Source organism: Scleropages formosus, chromosome 14 (assembly GCF_900964775.1).
Source record: "Scleropages formosus chromosome 14, fSclFor1.1, whole genome shotgun sequence".
Taxonomy (NCBI): Eukaryota; Metazoa; Chordata; class Actinopteri; order Osteoglossiformes; family Osteoglossidae; genus Scleropages; species Scleropages formosus.
The window spans coordinates 10,217,013-10,234,242 of record NC_041819.1 but is presented as its reverse complement, the minus strand read 5'-3'; the positions used below and the strand labels follow the sequence as shown (position 1 = coordinate 10,234,242).

Sequence of the window (17,230 nt, the reverse complement as noted above, 5' to 3'; positions counted from 1 at the left end):
ACCGACGACTTGAGTTATATTTCTAGTACGGACTGGAAAATCCTGGGAGTCACACAGGAGGAGGTGGAGACTGTTGTTCTGGAACGAGAAGGATGGCTTGTTGCACCTGGCCTGTCGCTACTGTGATCATTTTCAGTATAAGCAGGTATAAAAATGGAAGAGCACCTGAGATATTGATAGATATTGGTAGATATTGATGTAATCCACTCATAGTATTTTTCTATAAGATGTATGTTGCTTTGGAGAAAAGCGTCTGCTAAATGAATAAATCTAAATGTAAGTGTAAATGTAACAAACTGGATGCTTTCTGAGTGCTGAATAAAACACTCTTCTGTCCAAAAACGGAAAAGCAGCACTGCCCCTAACACCTTTATGCAAACGATATCCAAATCCACATCTCATTTCTTTCTTTCCACTCTCAGGTCTCAACCTAAATAAGCAATTTTTGTCCCTGGATGTCTGACCATCACTTTAAACTCAGTCTCTCTAAATCTGTCATTCTCTATCTGCCTTCTGCAAATCCTCTCACAGACCATCCACTAAAGATCCTTCTACTCTCCGACCGTCATCCTCTGTAAAGAACCTCATTGTGATGTCAGATGCCTCACTCAGGTATAATCATCACATCATTTTACCAGCCTTATTCTGTTACCGTCTGTAAAATCCATCCCTTCCTCACTTACTATGCCACCCGGCTCCTCGCCTAGGCCCTTGTTCTCTCCAAGCTCAACTGCTTCATTTTAATTCCCTGCTGACAGGTGTTTGTGCTTCTGCAAGCTGCTTCCTTCAGCTTATTCATAAGACTGTGTGTAGTGTGTCACGTTCCTAAATTGAAAACCTTCTCCGCTGCGCCGCTCTCTCCGCATCTACATTTTGTAAATGAACGACTCAGTTCACATGGCCATTGCAGCGTTACAGTAAATGTGTTCGATAGGGGGCGCTCTTGTACCTTGAAACGTAGCAAGAACGACGCGGTGACAAATAAGACAAACAACCGCCAGGGGGCGCTAAACACCGCACTTGTATTCGAGGTCCAGGCTTTCAAATGAGCGAATTTAATTATTCCCACTGTTACCGTTTTCCCTTCCTTTTCTTTCCAAAGTGTTTTCTTTGTGCGTCATGACACAAATTAAGTCCATTGTAAAGCTACTGATGGTGAAACTCATGCAAATATACATATTCTTAGCTTTTGATTCTTTACAATAGATTGTCAAGTTTACCTGTAATACTATTCTTCCCTTGGTTTTAAGTCTTTCTTTTATTAAATGACAGTCAGTGTCTGTTGCAGGTTTTGGCTGATCGTGTGCAGTAGCTGCAACACAATATTTCGTCCTGGATTGTCAAAATCTCAGTGTTATCTTCTGACCTTGTAAACACTTGGCATTGTGCGAAAAATAACAATAATAATAATAATAATAATTCATAATAGGAGTCATTGGAGTATGCGGGGAGTGGTGGGAAAGAATGACATATGACACGTATAAGAGACAGTTTTAAAAATCCTGCTCGCTTAATTCTCAGACAAAAGTGCACCTGGATTTCAATACATTTTGGCTGTCAGGGTCATCCAAGGATGCCTCCAAAGCAAGGTGTGTGTGTGTGTGTCTGTGTGTGTGCGTGTTTGCAGGAAAAGTGGTGTCAGACGGAAGTCGAATGGTGACTTAGCGTACCACTTGCAGACCATTACGGGAAGGCATTTGGCCTCGATAGAGAGCTGTCTGCCAAAGTCCTTCGACAGATGAAAGAATAAAAGTGCAGTTAGACTTTTTTTTGCAGAATTCGGAAAGACGGGCTCTTTGCGCATGGATGGAAAAGGGTTGAAGGATCACAAAATCTTTGCGATCCTTAATCTTGTGCCGCGTGCTGCCACGCGCGCGCCCCGCTCCGCCTCAAGTCCGAAGCGAGCCCGTCTCACACACACACACACACTTCAGCGGCCCCCAGTTTAGCCGCTCTCTATGTAAGGAATGATTTCCCTTTATTTAGCTCGCATCTTTATTCAAGGTAACATACGATGCGAGATAATAAACTTTAGAGCGATTTACCCTTTTATACCGCACGCACGGTGTGCTGATACCGATCTAAGGTAAATATAGCAGGTGTGACATTTGAACCGAAGCCCTTCGGATTACGTCACAAGTAAACATTGTAAACCTTCATATTGATCTGTAGTACAGATTATGCCACATTTTGTGTCTTCCTGCTTTCAGAAATGTGGACATCTCTCATTTCAAGGGAAAACTCCGAACCACGTGCCCCACCCCCACCCCCCCGTGATCCATCTGTTCGGTGTAAAACGTCTTTTGAAAAGGGGTTGAGACCTGCATTAATGATGTGCCAATAATCTACACCACTGACCGTTGGTATTTTAGCAATGGATCGCATATTCGCTTTAAAGTAAAAAAGAAACGAGTGGGGTACATCTAATTCCTTCTTGGACAAGGTCTGGGGGGGGGTGAGACCACCCAGGTCACACGATTGTGGGTTTAGTTAATCTATGATGAGTACAGTTAGGCGGGGAGATCCTTCAATTTGTACCGTCAGTGTAGAAAGATGCTGTGAGCTTTCATCGCCTTTATCCAAAGCCTTTCACAACCCTAAAGGGTTAACTACCCAAAAGATTAAACATCCCTGGACAGCAGCAAAGATTCATCATGCAAATATTGCGTGCCCAAGAGAAAGAATTAAAAAGATAAAAACGCAGTTACCACTTGTCAGGTATGACCCCCCCCCCCCCCCCATTGTTATGGCTGTGTTTTAAGATAATGCTTTTCGGACCCTGAGAATTTCACTTTCTGATTCAAATTAAGTACGAACAATTTTTGCATAAAATCTTACAGTTATTCAGTTTGCACTCCGAGTCCGAGATTATTTCAATGAAAGCTTGCGATGGTGATTTATCTGTATACATGTATTACTATTTGCATTATTAATGTAGCCTTTGTATTAACAAGAAGCATGACTGAAAAATATCCACTTTTGACTTTACGCAAACGTGTGACATACCAACTAGTCAGGCTCCGTGCAGCGGGAAGGTCCCTGTTCAGAATCCTGCTCCTGCTGCAATACCCGCGCTTAAGGTACATTACACTGATTTCACATCGAAGGAACAACACGCTGCTGTACAAATGGGAAAATCATTGTAAGCTTTGGACAAAGGTGTTAGGACGTGTAAATATTAATAACCCAAAGCCTCGCTGAGATTTCTTCATTCTACGTGTAACCCCTTGCTCATGTGGAGCGCATCTGGACATCGGCGACAGTCTGGGGCCGCCGATGGCCCCAAACCAGAGACGCAGTCGAGTCGCCGGTCGGTCCCGCTAAGCCCCGCACTCGCGTGCCTCTTGCCCCCGGTTTCCTTAATCTCCGTGCCCAAACAGACGCAGGACTCCAATTCACTGGAGCCGCGCTGCCATGTGCTTTGAGAGCGCATTAAATCGAGCGCAGTCTCCGAGCTCTTAGGCAGATTAATAAATTCGCCAAATGCTCCCGGAGCTGCGGTCACCTGCCGCGGCGCGCCGCTCGGCGGAGTCGCAGTCGGAGTCGCAGTCGGAGCGCGTCCAGCAGCGCGGGGCTTCGGGCCCTTTTCTCGGAGCCTTTGCTTTGTCTCGGTCCCGCGGCATTTGTGTGACGTTAAATGAACGGGGCGGCACGAGGCCTTTCCACACACCCAGCCTCACACGGCCGGCGGCTGCAGCTTTTACTCGTCCGAAAGGGGAGCGGAACATCTCCCGACAATGCCAGAAGCAGAAGACCATCCGCGAACTTGAGCGCTCCTCGGAAAGCAGAGACGCGCGCGCCTGTGTGTGTGTGTGTGTGTGTGTGTGTGTGTGTGTGTGTGCGCGCGCGCGCGTGTGTGGGGGGGGGCTTGGCCAAGGTACCTAAAGCTGAATTTATACAGTAATACCCTGTTATAAACATTGAAACGATACCAGCATTGTAAGCCGCCACGGGCAAAGGTGCTAGTCAATTAAAAAAGGTTAATAATTTTATTGCAATGTTTCCAGGTACAAAATTACGGATATTAGGGAATATAACATGTGGAGGTCAGTTCCATGCATCCTGTATTGTAAAACCTTGCAACGAAACCGATCGTTGCATATGTGCCATTTAGATTGGGTTTTATATTGATTTTTTTTTTCTTTTAAAACTATGAATATCTTTATTTTCTCTTCATTTCCAGTATAAGAACTTTTTTTTTCAAGAAAGTACCTAGGCTGAATAGGCAACACGACCCATTTAGGGTTCTTTGAAACTGATGCTTCATTTACTCCCAGGTTACCCCGTTCATCACGCATTGCTTAAGCAGCATTAGTAGTTTTTATGTTTTAATCACAGTTATAACGTACAGAAATATTGCTTGCAGCAGCAATAGCAGATTAAATGGTGTCCTTGCACACTTAAAATTTAATAGAAGTGAATTCTTCAATAAACTGGCCATGATGTTTAGGAATACATAGTCACGCAAGCATTTTGGTGGTGTTCATATGACTCTGGGGCCTGAGGTATTTGCAGGGTTGCTGTTAACACTGTACCATGATACAGACAATCTTATTATAAGCACGACGTGCGTGATTTATACTGCCTAGCTGGGTAAACGAGGTTAAAGACAACTGGTCTTTGACAGTTTACTACCACAGCGCAGTCGCATTTTACACGCATTCCACTTACGGGGTCTCACGGTGGATCCCCGTTTTTTTAATGGATCCTGCCTGTCTTCCTCAAAGCTTTCCCGGTGACCGACGAAACTCCCACATGACCCGCAGAATGTCGCTTTCTCAGTCTAAGAATACGGTTAAAACTATAACGTACGTACAGTGCTGTACATAATTTTCTATTGTTTTACGGCTTCTTACTTTTAGCAACTACAATTGACAAGTTTCATGAAACATATTTACCATTATGCGCGCTATATTTATTTTTGTGTATTTTTTCCCATAAGCTATACAGGGTTACACGCGCAGTCAGTGCCAATGACGCTCCACCGTTCCGTACAGCCGCGTCCAGGCAGCGCAGTGCGCGCAGCTGCAAGCAGCGTCTCAGCGGTGGACCTGAATGCTACTGGGTTAAAGCACCGACCAGGTAAAAGTACAGCACCACCTATTATACGTTTCTCGCTGATGATGGTGTTCGCGGAATGTCACGATTTGAGCGCTCTCAGCTCGAGTAGCCCCTTAGGGCAGGATTTCTTTTAACCCGAATGTCTCCGGTTCGAATCCCACTCCTGGTGGTACCTGATCAACATGTTGACCTTGAACTTAAAGAGTAAGAATAGCCTGCTGTATATAGGTAAATCACTGCGAAGTTGATGATTGTCTAAGCCAACCAAGTTCGTCTTGGACAAGGAGTCAGCTTTGTAGAGGTTAGCAGAGGAAGGAAAGGGTATGAAATAACACAGTTATAGATATTGCGTGGAACACACAACGAACCATAGTTTTCTAAGGCTCTTTTTGAAGCGGCGTGTGAAGAAGAAGCCCGTTCGTCTGTGTGATTTCGCTCCGTCCGCTCAAGGCCGCCATCTCTCCCCCGCAACCCCCCCCCTTGCCACCCCCTCCGTTTTGTTTTACACGTCCGCGGAGCGGAGCGTGCAGGAGGTTTATGGTAATTGCGGTTCCCCGACTGGCCTTCTGGGTAGAGAGAGAGAGAGAGAGAGAGAGCGCGCGCGTGTGTCCGTGTGTGTGTGTGTGTGTGTGTGTGCGTGTGTGCGTGCGTGCGTGCGTGTGTGTCAGCGCGAGCGAACCGATCTGCTGGGCTCGACTCTCAGTCTCCGCTCGGCGCTCGGAGAAGGCAACAGACAGCGGAGACCCGGGTACGAGGACCTTAGAAATTATATATTTAAAAAAAAAAAACAACAAAAAAACCCGAAAAAGCCTAAGACTCGGGCAAAACGAAACAAAAGAGCAGAGTGAACATGTGGAAAGCGGACAGGATTTCATCCTAGATGTGTTATTGGAATAAACGTGACTACTGCCGGGGAGGTTCGTTTCGAAGCGCTGTGTGTGTATGGTGAGTGTGTGTGTGTGTGTGTGTGTAAGTGTGCGAGCTGTAACCCAACATGGCGCTGCGAGTCGTTACCACACACACTTGATCACTGGAGTCCGAAGGAGCGCCGCCACCTGTACCCCTGGCCAACATGAGGATCTAAACCCGCCTGGACTCGGGAATATACTATACGCACCCGTCTGGATCTCACACCCGTCTGGATCTGGATCTCCGAGGATGTCTGTGTTCCACTGCCGTTCTGCGCAGTTTTCCGCACTGGAAATACGCCGATACTTTGGATGGGTACAAAGAAAAAGTGTACTCAGTTAGCAGAAGTGTTAATGAAGAAAGAATATTATTAATAATACTAAATATATCAGAGTGCCCGCTGCTTGCCTGGTAAATAAAATAGCAGTCAGGTGCTCCGCGATTTTTTGTCGCTCTTTTTATGAGGAAGCCGTTGAGAATTCGCACCGGGATGTTTTTGTTTGTTCTTCGTGAGCCGTAAACAGGACCGTGGATCGTGGACCCCGAGTCTCGGATCTTGGATGTGAGCCGTCTGTCTCTCTCGGAAACTTGGAACGGGAGAATAATTGTAAAATCCGATTCACACTCGCCCGGATACTTCGCGCGAAGAAGTCCGGAGTGGGTTCAGGTGAGAATCAATGAATCATGTCTCTAAAAATGTTATTTGTCCACTTTCGTCTCTGCAGCACGACGTTTCGCACCGCGTTCGCTGGTCCGATTTTACAGTGAAATTCCAGTTGTGTTTTTTTTGTACAGTAATCATGTGTGTCCATTGTGGATCTCCTGAACAATGTCATGTTCGTGCCGTTCTTCACCCACCCGGGAGGAGTGTGACTGTCACGTTCAACAGCAGCCCATGTTTACTCACACTTTGTCGTATGAACATTTTAAAGAAAGGATTTATTTTATTTTTTTTTTTTTTTTTTGGTGTAAAAGCGCGGTTTGCCTGACGCAGACTGGTAATAAAACTGACGGTTTTACACTCTGCCGACGGTGGTGTGTGATCTCCCACAGCGTGACGGGGTTTCCCCTCCACTGGCCCACTCTATTGCCCGCGAGCAAAAATCCAGCACGGAAAACGATTTTCATTGTTTTCACCGGAATAGTTGTAAGCACTTTTTCCCTCGATCTGTGGGATTTGGAGGTGTTGCTGTTGCGTGGGGCAGCGCAGTGTTGTTTTCCCGGGGGCCCGGGACTCCACGAGGTGGAGGGTTTGAGCCTCGCCCTGTTTATGGTAATGAGCCGTTTAAATGAGAGTTCGCAGTGGAGCGCTGTGGGAGGGCATCCGCGTGCTGCCGTCTGCGAGCTCGTGTGGCAGGGGAAGGGGGAGGGGAAGGGGACGGGGGGGAGGGGTGTGTGTGTGTGTGTGTGTGTGTGGGGGCGGGGGTGCGGATTCGTGCCTCGTGGGGGTAGAGTACAAGATACGGGGTAGATAGATAGGCAGACTGCGGCAAAGACGCCCCCCCCCCCCACCCTTGCCCGAACAACGGACCGTGTGTTTAGAAGTTTAGTGCGTCGCTGTCTTGGGGGAGGGGGGTACATGCGTTTAATTTAATTAAAAATAATAAGAATGAATTGACTACACGCACTGTCGAGTTGACCTGCGACTGCGAACTTTGCTCATTGGGAGTTTGCTGGGTACTGAATCGCTCCTGGGCTCAGTTACTAGAAGGTGAACCGAGAGGCAGGTGGATTTTCCGTATGTCCACCTTACTGAGTACCCGGAAAGGGACCTGTCGGCTACAAGAGCATCACTTCAGCCTCAGCACCGGCGGGACAGGTTACTATTATTAACCGCTGTTTAGTGTCAGCTTTGTCGAAGGAGAAGTGCAGTGATACATAATCATTTTCACATTTGGTTACCCTTTTATACAACAGGGTATCTTTTTGAATGAACACAGGCAACTACCTTGATCAAGGGTACTGCAATAGGAGGGGGATTCGAACCATTAGCCAAACATTAGATTACAAAGTAGCAACTGTAAGCAGTACGCTACCTGGTTCTGTTCCACGGTTATATGTGTTGGCTGCGGTTCCTTCTCGTGTTAAATTCTGGTCAAGTGTGGACTGAACTGTGGTTAGCGCGCGTGGATGGACTGCTGTGTTCTTCGTGGCTCCGGATCCCGACGTCCCTAACTCTACGGGCAGATAATGACAGCGGCTGGATGGACATGTCATCAGCAGACCAACATTAAACTCAGCTCCCAAACAGATATGTGGCAGATCTGGACACTTTAACGTTCCGCGTCAATCCAGCTGGAGACTTTAGCCTAGGACTTGGACAACGAAAGCCGTTGTTTTGTTTACAGTAATGTATACGGTTCAGAAAGTAATGTTCTAAGTGAAATAACGTGTGATTACTGACATCGCTGTCATAGGTACTCACTTTTATTGAGTTGTTTTAGATTCACTATAAAAGATCATTGTAGTATTTCTTTGTATGTATTGGCTTGGGCTATGTTTTAAAGTATTAATCGACACTACTGAAAAGATAATCCTTAAAAGTTTTCACTAAGTATTTTTCGCCCATTTAATCCTTGGAAATGTTCCGTTTTAAGTGTTTTTATCACATGAAGCCAATCATATTTAACAGTTTCCTGACAAAACTCTGTCTGTGTATGCCTGCGGTTTATTATTGGACGTAATTAAAACGTAGAGGTACGTTGTATTTATGAGGCTATTTATGTGACGCCTTTGCCGAAGGTGGCAAGATTTACTCACAGCAGGGATTTTTTCTGTTACATCAATTAACGGTAAGTGCCTTGGTCAAGGGTACTCCTGCAGGAAAGGGATTCGAACGGAATACCTTCAGGTGATAAGGCGACAGCCGGCTGCCCCATACGTCGTATAGCTATTATTACTATACTATTACTGTGTTCTCTTTGCGTTTAATTCCGAGGCGTAAAGTCTTAACTGCGATCTTTGTGTGCAGCAAATGCGGTTTTCCTCAACGTTTACTGGGTGATATGACAGTGACTGTATTAGTATTTTACTTGGTGGTCAACGGGAAGCCACGCGTTCGAGCAGCAGGCAACTTGCGTCACATCGAGGAAAGGGACGCTTGTGCTGTCGATTAGCGCGTTTCGACGCCACTCTCCGTATCTGCGCGTGTCTGACACAAGGAAGCGTGTAAATAAAGGCGCACATGTGGGACTGCGCCGAGGAGATCGCGTTTCGGCGGCTCCCGCAGGGGACGTCACGCTTTGATTGAAGTTGCGCTCAGGCCAGGCCTCCCGCGGGACGGCGGATCTCGAGCAGGAGGAACAGAGGAGCTCTTTCTTTCTCTCCGCTCCAGAGCGCCTTTGTGCCGCGGGATCGCTGCGCGCGCGTGTGGGACGGCGCTCGCTCTCACGAGGACACGTGTAACGGCGGCCTCTCCACCCGGAGCCGCGACGTGCTCCGCGTGCTGTTTGTGTTGGAGCAAGCAATCGGGCACGCAAAAACGTTCGTGGGGATACACTTTATAATTTATTATTCCTGATGCCATGCCATGGTGTACTGTCACAAACAAGCCAGGAGGGGGGGGCTTTGGCGTCCGTCCTACATTTAATCAAAACGAATAGCGTGCCACAAATAAATAATCAGATAGGTGTTGCTCACCGCGGGGTTACAAGTTCCATCCATGTGTTGGGAACCGACTTTGCCACAGACACAGCGCCGCGTTGTAGGGCTGCCTACATCGTGTCTGTGTAGGATGGATGTTTTGCTCCGTCGTGCCGACTTGGTCCCGATGACGCTCCAGGTCTGTGATGTCACTGACGGGGACATTAATGCTGATGAAATACGTCTGAAATGCAGCCCCTCCACACGTCGCCGCAGCATGGGCCGCAGGAAGCCGCAGGAAGCCGCACGAAACATGAATCGAGTCGACACTTGGAGCTGTTTTACACAAAATGTTCCCCTTGGACTCAAACATCATTTTATTGTAAATGCTGCTGGTCCCGCAATAAGCGGTTTCGCTAGAAGACGCGTGTTTTTGGTCCGTGGTTGCGTCGTACCTCAGTCGGTACACCAGGAGGAGGCTGTACACTTCAGTGTGTCCACGCACGTGCGGTCCCCACTCCCCACTCGCCATCCTTGCCCGCGTGTAGAAGGGCGCAAGGGTGCCTGCTCTTCCCCACATTACACATTAGCCGATTCTTCTGGTTGAAATGTGGCAATACCAACGTGTTCGTAATGGTTTTCTGCGCTGAAATTATTTTCACGCTCATGATTGTTCGTTTTCTCCTCACTTTATTTTTTATACAGGAGCAGCACAAGAGAAGAATCAGCTCTGAAACCTGACCCGCGTTGACGGATATATTTTAGTAGTTATGTTTCAAGTGCATTTCCAGTGGGAATTCACATTAGTCTAACAGTTATTGGAAAGGTGTAATATTTCCCCTTCATATTTTTATGTAACGTTGGGCATCACATTTGTCTTTGACCTGTTCCAAATTGCCTTCAGCTGCAGTCATGAATAATCTCACAAAGAGTCCATTGTTTGCGTCTATCCTGTCAATAGTGGTCGCGCCAGTTTGGTTCTATCCTTGCTCCGGTTGGGGTAGAAGGCCTCTTAGCTGGTGCAAATAATGTGACAGCTGCGGGTTGTTCTCCACAGCCACAGTGGCTTTTTCCCTCAAGACAATATAGCACTCCCACCCCTCCCCTGTGTCATAGCTTTCTGTATAATGCCTTCATTATAGAAATGATACAGCACCAGGTTTTGTTCAGATCCTAAACGACTGCTGATGTTTTATAATTCCAGCTATATAAACTGTAAATACACATAGTTCTCCGGATTTTGATACATTGTCAAACAATTTATAAACAATGGCTGTAGTCTTTTCAAGACTTTGATACTCTGTGAAATCCACTCCTTTAAAAATATTTGTGCGACAACACATTTTGGTACTAGGTTACTTGTCACTTATTTTATTTTTGTATCCTTAAAGGTAGATCTGTGACTCCACCTTAGTCCTATGTTTCTCTCACTTGTTAGGCTCCTCAAATAAAATAACTTTATAACTTCAACCTAAGACGTTGAACACTTGCAGAGCGTTTAATTACTTCAGGTTTTTTTTTTCCCCAAACTATGTACAATAGTTGTAGCAAAGACACCTTTTTTAGGAAACCACAATGCAGAGGCACCTATATGTTTGCTAAGATGTAGCAACAGTACTATATTTTAATAGTTTTCAGTAAAACTTTATTACAGTCTTCTCCTGCCTCAAAGGCAATCCATTCCTGAAAAACCCTTTGTAAAGTGAATTTTCTTAACTTGAAGACATAACTTTAAATGCCCCTATTGGGTGGGTGTGAGTGTGTGATGTGTGTCTTCGGTGCATAGATATAATTGTAGGGAGTTTGGCACAGTGTATAATAACTGTAAATTCCCTTGGATAAAGCTGACAGCTAAATACTCGCCAATCATTGGCCGATGCTTTGAAAGAAAGTGTCTGTTAAACAAATACATGTACATGTCCACTCAACTTTCGGAATGTGCTTGAAATCCAAATTCAGTCTTCATAAATACAAAGAAATGCCTCATGAGCTGAAATAGGGGCATTAAATAAAATTACTCAAGATCAAATTCTCGTAACTCAAATGGGCATATCTTGAGGTATTACTGTATATAAAAGGCTTTTTAAGGTATAGTATATGGCCTGGCAAAGATTATGATTCTTACAGAAACATTGTCAAATGCCATTTGTGATCAAAGTCATCAGCATATTCATAACATCTAAGCCTTGTGTTGAACAATTAATTTATGTGGAAAACATGCCATATATAGTGTCCTGGTTAGAGCTGTCATCTTGTAATATGAACACTTCTAGTTTGTATTACCCTCCTGTCGTAAGACCCTTGATTGATTTACCTACTCTGAATTGATAAGAGCACACTATAAATGAGTAAATCACTGTAAAGTTGCCAATCTGACATTGCAAGTTACCTTAAAAAAAAGCTGTCAGGAAAATAAAGATGAATAATATGGAACCTTTTGGTGTCCAGTCAGGAACTGAAGACGGCAGTGTAGCTGTGAGTGAATGGATGTGACGAGCAAACAATGCCATCAAAGGGAAAGGGGTTATCATGTGCTGATGAATTCAATCAGAAGCTTATTTTTGCAATCATATGCCAGTCTGAGCATGTAGTTGGTCAGCCCCAGCCTCAGATGCTCCAAACTGGCTCTGTAATTGCATGTTTCTTCAGAGTGCATGTCATTGAGCAGTATTAGTTGAATATTCACTTGACCACAGTCCACCCACTGTTGAATGACCTGAACAGATTCATGGGTGTTTAAAATGGACACATTCTGCCGGAGCTTTCTTTCCTTTCTTGTATATGTGTGGTCAAAATGTTTAAAAAATACACAGATTTATACAGAAGTGACTGCTGATGTCCAGTATTAACACACAAATGCCTCTGGGCAGTTTGTGGTGAAGTAAGATAACCACAGTAACCTTAACTTTTTCAACACAACTTCCAGTCGTAGCTTAATACCCTTAACCTGAATTTTTGCAGTAAAAATGCAACTTAGGAAATGGTGCAGATTTGCTTTTGGTAAAAGCTTTTACTAAGTAACTAAATAGCAGCCTATAAAGGTACTGACCTTCACTTAGTGTACTGTACTTTAAATATTTTTAATTAATTGAACATCTCATATAGGGGGCGCGGTGGGTTGGACCACAGTCCTGCTCTCCGGTGGGTCTGGGGTTCGAGTCCCGCTTGGGGTGCCTTGCGACAGACTGGCGTCCCGTTCTGGGTGTGTCCCCTCCCCTTCCGGCCTTACGCCCTGTGTTGCCGGGTAGGCTCCGGTTCCCCGTGACCCCGTATGGGACAAGCGGTTCTGAAAATGTGTGTGTGAACATCTCATGTTCTGGTAAAAATTTACAAGTAACCATTTTACTGTTTTTTGAATAATATACACATCTAGATTTTTTTCCAACATTTAAAGCAAGTAATTTTTACAGCAAGATAGCAACAACCAGTTATATTGGACAGCATTGTTAGAATACCAAATATACTTATTGTTTTGTAATTGACCTTATTAATGCCAGATCTAAAAACACTGTAGTTTCACAATACAGGTATGCCTTGATTTACAAAATGAGTCCATTCCTGAAAACGGTGCATATCATCGAAATTCTGAATACCAAAAGCTTATTTCCCATTATTTTAAATGGGAAAAATAATAATGCATTCCCAATGATCAGAAAATCCCAATGTAATTTTCCCACACTTAAGTCACCAATATAACTATCAGCCCATGATTTCAGCGCAATGTAAAACACATTTGCATTTGTTTATTTAGGAGACACTTTTCTGCAAAGTAATGTACATCTCAGAAAACAATATAAAATTGCATTCCACCTCTTACTTTTGCTGTCCTGCTTCCGGACCAATCTTAGAAAACCCTAGGCTGTTTTGTGGAGGTACTGTTCAAGACTAATTTCTACTTTTCCTTGTGATTGATCACTTCTCCTCAAGATGAGCAATAAACCAAGCAGGGATCCACTGAGCATGTTGGGTTTATTGTGAACAACTTTGTAAAACTGCACATTACTACTAAAATGTACGTACATAACCTGAAAAGCACCTTTTCTGCTAATTGATATACTGTCAAGGGGGTGCAGTGGTGCAGTGGGTTGGGCCACAGTCCTGCTCTCCGGTGGGTCTGGGGTTCGAGTCCCGCTTGGGGTGCCTTGCGATGGACTGGTGTCCCGTCCTGGGTGTGTCCCCTCCCCCTCCAGCCTTACGCCCTGTGTTACCGGGTAGGCTCCGGTTCCCCGCGACCCCGTCTGGGACAAGCGGTTCTGAAAATTGTGTGTGTGTGTGTGTGTGTGTGTGTGTGTGTGTGTGTGTGTGTGTGTGTGTGATATACTGTCTTAACAGTCATTCAATTAAATAACATACTCATATGACTGACAGACACACAAACACATATTGTTTGAAACCGCTTGTCCCAAACGCGGTCGCGGGGAAATGGTGCCTAACCCGGCAGCACAGGGCGCAAGGCTGGAGGGGGAGGGGACACACTCAGGACAGCTGACAGACACAGCTATGGGATTTAATACTTTTCCCATAGGTGACTTCCCACTTAAAGCAACACTCTCACAATCTTCACACACCAAGAGAGAGAGATCTGGAAACATATGCGCCAACTACAGTGCATTACTGCACTTCCAGTTCACTGGCGTAATGAACATTTTTAAATTTTTTTGGAAACGCATCAGATAAATTTCATTACACAGATTTTTTTATGTTCTGTAAATTGAAATTTGGGCATCAAAAGTGAAGAAGTGTTATACCAAAATTGCGACATGTTAATAAGGATTTAGTGGTTATGGAAGTTGTAATTTTATGTCACTATGCGTTATTTTACATATAATAAACATAAACAGACTTTTTTTATGTTTTTTTAGAAAGTAATGTGAAAAAAACATTATTTTCTAATTTCATTGGGGAGGTGCCGTGGCACAACAGGTTTGGCCTGTGCTCGCTGTGCGGTGGGTCTTGGGGTCAAGCCCTGCTTGGGGTTCCTCGCAGCGGACGGGGGTCCCGTCCATGGTGTGTCCCCTCCCCCTTCGGCCTTGCACCCTGTGTTGCCGGCTAGGCTCCGGCTCGCCGTGACCTTGGTTTGGTTGGGAAAAGCGGTTGCAGACATTGCAAAAAAAAAAAAAAAAAAAAAAAAAATTCCACTGGGATAATTGGAATATGTGTGGTGTTTAAATCGAGTAATGTACACACACACACTGTCTGAAACCGCTTGTAAGTACCTCGATCAAGTGTAATTCAGCAAGTCTGATTTGGACCAGGGACTTTAAACTGCAAGGGGACAGCCCTAACCACTACACTACCTGCTGGAACATACGGAATGTAGTACAGTGTGTGGTTAAATAAAGTGGTCCATCTCGTTTTCCGCGCAGCGCCGTTCCATTACTTTAATTAATTACTCTAATTACTCCTGACTCTCCTGATCTCTCCTGATGTGACATCTGTCAGGAGGAGGGAGACGAACTATTGGGAAGACACTTATTGTTCATCATCAAGGCAAAGCCTTCGCCTCCCCCCTTTTTTTACCCGTGTACACGATAACGTAACTCGGCTCGGTTTATAAAAGTTCAAACTTCATCTGAGTGTTCGCAAGCTTCAGCGTTAGATAAGGTCACGAGCCCGAGGCACAAAGCACTGGCTCGGACACGTTTATCAGCTGATACAGGATCTGATACCAGTGGGTGCACAGCGCCGAAAGTAAGCGCACATTTCAGCGCGTCGCGACCTTTTCCGCAAAGTGTCATCCGAAACCACCCACCGAGAAGAGAACGGCGCCTGTTGTGTTTTTGGTTTGGAGGAGCCCTCAGCTAGTCAGTTTAGGAAAGAACGACGTCACATTTTTTTCTTCCGCAGCCTTTCCACTCAGGCTTGTAGCGGAGCAGCCGTCTTACTAATTGAATTACTGAATCGTGAAATTTCACACGAAATGCGAACACCGTGACACATTCGCAGCGCGCAGTCACTTTGGTGTGTAACCCTAAGGTCGGGTGACGTGAGAGATCAGCCACGAGCGCGTGGGACAAGCGCGAGCACGCCACTCTCGTGCGAGCTGAGCGGAGAGGGGCAGCGCGTGAGAGCCGGCGAGCGACTGTTGTTGCTTCCAGCGCGAGGCGAGGAGCCGGTCGACTTTTTCAGTGAAGCGAATTTTCCTTCTACCTGTACGTTACATACAAACGTTTTTTAACTTATTACATTCAAATTATTAACGCTCATATGACAGTTTTAAAGACTGGAAAACAGAAGCAAGCAAGCACGTTTATTTTCGCAGCTGCTTCCTTTAGCATGTAAATATTACATAATAAATATGCTAAACAGGGTTGTTAATATGTTAAACCTAAATAGTTTTCTTCTGATTTGGGTCAGCGTTATAAATATATTGCTGCTTAATTCGAATAAAATAAGATCTCATTAAATAAGGTAGGCAAGTAACCGCTCCCACAGCACTGCTGTTCGCAGTTTTGGCGGGAAGATTGATGTTTGGCGCCTTCCTGTCCTGGTGTTGCCACATTGTATGGTGCCTCACTACACACATTTTATCTGCGAGTGTAGGAAACTGTAAAACACCCTGGAAGACACGACGAATAACAATTAATGTAATATCGCTAGAAAAGAGGGATTGTGTAGGTTCAGAGCGGAACAGTTATGATCGCACTGCTTGGAAACATCTATCGATAACGCTGTTCCTGGTGCTTCATCGTCGCCGTTTATTAATATATGGATTGTTCTGGCAATCCTTATGTAATCTAGACTAGAGCATGGGTAAAAATTTTAATTAAGCATATAGCCTACATACTGGAAGAAATGTTTTATTATTGGGTATTAAGCATGCTGTTCACTGTCTCAGATTTCAGAAAGATGTCATCTGAGGACCAAAGCTCAATGCACAGTTAAGGATTAGCACAAGTACAAAAGAGAGATGAGGTGTTGTCTGGAATCTGAATATACGGTACACGCAGTGCACTGATGGCTGGGGACATGCATGTTCATCGCTGTAGTTTAGAATCTTGCAGCTCATGAGAAGGTTCGTCAGACTGAAGTGTTCAGGTGGTCGCTAAATTAGAGCTTTTATTGCTGGTGTTCTCCTTTCCGCTGAGTGTGAAGTTGTCTTGGTGAACATGGTCACATGTAAATTAAGGGCCCATGTCTTTCAGTCTAACCTAGGCATCTGTTTTAATGTGAAAAGTAATATGCCGTCTGTTCAAATGCCACTGTATGATGTGTCTACTTCTAGCCTAGATCAGCAGTTCACTTTTTTAGGTGATGGACCCCTTTAAGAATATGTCCATGCTGTCCATAAATTCAGAGAAAATATTGTACTCCATTTATTTTACCAACACTTGTTACCTACATAAATAATTATTTCATTGATAATAAAATAATTGCATTTTTAACATTTTAGTTAGTGCTATTTTCATAGGAAGCAGTGCTTCAAAGACCCACAAGGTGTCTGTGGGCTCTTCAAATTGATGTAATCAGAGATGCATTGCATTGACATACTCTTCACTGGTATTGATGTTGAAATTATTATTGATCAGAGTAGCACCTTTGGCCTGAAATTAATTAATATGTAAAGATATGTAAAGCAGTTCTGGCTGAGTTAAATTTGTCACATAATTTCAAAAGAACTGCAGTTTTTATGTGAGAAATTCAGTTGTACTGGTCTAATAATTAAACAGAATGGGAA

At 44.7% G+C, this 17,230-nt stretch overlaps 1 protein-coding gene across 4 annotated transcripts in view; it reads left to right on the top strand.

The window, feature by feature from the left end:
• The first annotated feature begins 5,682 nt into the window (after positions 1 to 5,682).
• Positions 5,683 to 17,230, top strand: part of LOC108920538 (BCL-6 corepressor-like) — a 41,964-nt gene continuing 30,416 nt past the window's right edge. For 3 of the 4 annotated variants that reach the window (XM_018729337.2, XM_018729336.2, XM_018729333.2), the window contains exon 1: positions 5,683 to 6,637. The gene's annotated coding sequence lies outside the window, so the exon portion shown is untranslated. Of the gene's footprint in view, positions 6,638 to 14,707; positions 15,705 to 17,230 lie in introns of those variants that run through there. The other variant, XM_018729335.2, reaches the window with a different exon arrangement.